Source organism: Triticum dicoccoides, chromosome 6A (assembly GCF_002162155.2).
Source record: "Triticum dicoccoides isolate Atlit2015 ecotype Zavitan chromosome 6A, WEW_v2.0, whole genome shotgun sequence".
In the NCBI taxonomy this organism is placed as follows: Eukaryota; Viridiplantae; Streptophyta; class Magnoliopsida; order Poales; family Poaceae; genus Triticum; species Triticum dicoccoides.
In genome coordinates this window covers 351,385,136-351,388,127 of record NC_041390.1, presented here as the reverse complement: position 1 = coordinate 351,388,127, position 2,992 = coordinate 351,385,136, and positions in this window count along the sequence as shown.

Genomic DNA, 2,992 nt, shown 5'->3' with positions numbered 1-2,992 from the left:
CCACCACCTCCGCCATGGCCCCGAAAGCCGACAAGGGAAAGGGCGTGAAGTCGGCCGAGGCGCAGCGGCTCGCGGCGCTGCGGAAGGAGCGGGCGATCTTCACCCCCCAGCTCGGCGTGCAGGAGCTGAGGGAGTACTTCTACCTCTTTTGGGCGATGGAGACGCGTGCGCATCCGCGCACGAGGGTACTCCCGGCCGCTGCCTCGGAGTCGGCTCCAAATGGGTACCCGTTCTTCCCGCTATTCTTCTATTGCGGGCTCTGCCCGCCCTTCTTGGAGTTCTTTTGTGACATTATGAACACATATGGCTTCCGCCTCCTTGACTTCACCCCCAATGCTGTCCTGACCATGGCAGTTTTCGCACACTTGTGCGAAAACTTTGTCGGAGTCCACCCTAGCGTAGCCCTTTTCCGCCATTACTTCATGCCTCGGGTAGAGAGAGGAGAGCCGCTTGCCGGAGGGATTGCTTGGATCTCAAGAGTCGGCAAGAAGGATGCGTACTTGGAGGGTGTGCTCCGCAGCAAGTGGGAGGAGTGGAGAGCGGAGTGGTGTTGGATCGTCGAGGAGGATCCGCAGCCCTTCACCGCCATGCGCCAAACTCCAATAGTGCACGACAATGACTGGAGCAACGTGGCCCCGGAAGACGAGAGGCTGAAGATCGCCATCACTAGGATTCTTCGCCTCAGGCTTGCCGGGCTCACCGTAGGTGCTGTCGGGGCAGATTTCCTCCGCCGCCGCATTGCCCCCCTGCAGGAGAGGGGGAGGCCCGCCTGGGAATTCAAGAATTCGGCGGACATCATGAGGCTGCGGCCGGGCCTCAACTACGACTTCACCGTCTTGGAGTTGGATGCAATGCTCTTGGAATTATTCAAACGCGACCCTCAGCACCCATTCACACTGCCGAGGGGCATAGTTCCTTTGTGCAATAACTCTTCGCTTGACCGGATCCGCGCCATGATGCCGTTGTGCGATTCACACGGCATCGTCCCAACTTGGCAAGAGCCTGCGGATGACGTTGTGCGAGCGTTCTTCGACACCTTGGAGGAAGTGCCGGTCCACGCCGACGAGCAGAAGAGCCTCACCCGTGACACCATCGACGAGGAGCTGTAGCTCATCGCTACTAGGGCGGAAGAGGCTGTGGCCGCAGCTGCTGCGGGTGTGTTTGGGTTTACTATGGAGGAGGCAGAGGCTGTAGAGGCGGCAAACCTTGCCGAACGCGCGGAGTTCATGGGCGAGGAGGAGCCTGCCGGTTCCGAAGCCGAGTCGAGCGAGGCCGGCGAGGAGGAGGCTGAGCCTTCAGAGAGCTTGCCGCAGGCGGAGCCCCCGGCCCCGCCAAGGAGGTGCCTTCGCAGGGCCGGGGACGCATCGGGGCGGCAGCCGGCTCCACAGCCACCGAGCCGCGCGACGCGCTCTACCGTGGCAAGCAATGTTGCCGCGGGAGCGCCTCACGCAACAGCGGCAACTGGAGCGGGCTCTTCCCGGGCCACTGCCACTGCCCCCGCCAAGCGGGCAAGGGATCCTACTCCTCCACCTCGCCGCACCGGAGGAGGGCCGGACTTTGATCTCTCCGCGCTCAGCTCCGACGAGGAGGAAGAAGAGTGAGTTTCTTTGGTGCTATTATAATCCTTCAATCTTGCTGTTTATATTTTGTATCTGACTTGCTCCAATCTGGACTCCTTTATTTTCAGAACACTGGCCCAGAGAGCGGTGAAGAGGGCCAAGGCCGCGGTGATCGTCATCGAGGATGACCCCATCGTGTCGGCAGGAGGTGGGTCCGAGACCACTTTGACGGACCTGGCAATCACCCCTCAGAGAAGCCCCCAGCGCAGCCCCCAGCGTAAGTTTATAGTTTAGCCTTTTGCTGTCGGGCGCGCTTGAGTGCTTTTTTCTTTGTTGATAACTTGCTTGTTGACTTGTGCAGGAGCAGAGCAGCCTCATCAGGAGCGCCCGGAGGCCGGTCCCGAAGTGCCACCTGCTTCGACTGCGCTGCCAAGGGAGGAGTCCCCAGCAAGGGAGCGCTCTCCGGCAAGGGGGGACTCTCCGGCAAGGGACGGCACTGCTGATCCTGCGGCGACCGAGGCCGCAACTGAAGATCTTGGCGCAGGTAATCCACTTGCCCAGAAACTTTCCCTTGGGTTCTGCTTGTTCCATTTTTTTCTTTCTTGGATTTTTGATTGACTTTCCTCCCTTCTTCGTTCTTCAGACCCATCTACGGCTGAGCCAATGGAGACAGAGGGCGCCGGCGTGGAAGGTGCCGGTGCTGATGAGACCGTCGGCGAGGAGGCCGCCGGGGCTGCTGCTGCGGAGGCTGGCGAGGGGTCGGGCGATCGCACTGACGACCCTGAGGCTGCAGGAGCGTCGGGCGCTGCGCCGACCGCCGAACCCTCTGCCGCTTCTGCGGAGCCGGGCTCCGAGGAGCCCCAACCCGGCACCTACTTGCAGGCCGGTGACAATATCTTCATCAAGCTGCCCTAGGCGTCGAGCTCCAGGGCGCCGGTCGAGGGGGAGACTTTTGACGGGGAGGTGCTCGCCTCTGCTGGGCTGTCATTGGTCGACGCGCCCGGCAGCAGCAGCGGTGAGCCTGAGGAGGAGCAGCTGCTGCGGAAGCTGCTGTCACTCTATCGCACCCGGCAAGCCAAGCTGGCTTCCCAGGAAGCGCTTGTCGCGAAGGCGGGAGTTGACATGGAAAAGTGCGCGGAGGAGCTCCGGGTCCAAAATCAAGAAGCTCTCCGGTCCCTGGCGCAGGAGCGGGAGCGAGTCGACGAGGAGCGCACGGCCTTTCTTCTCGAGAAGGCCGAGGCTGAGGAGGAACAAAGACTTGCTGCCGAGAAGCAGTCCGCGCGGGAAGGTGAACTAGTGCAGCGGAAGGCCAACCTCGACAGCTACGAGGAAGAGCTCGCCGAGCGCGAGCGAGCACTTGGCGGGGCGCTCAAGGAGGCAAAGGACACCGCGGCAACTGCAGAGGCCGCCAAGAAAGAGTTAGAGGAGAAGGT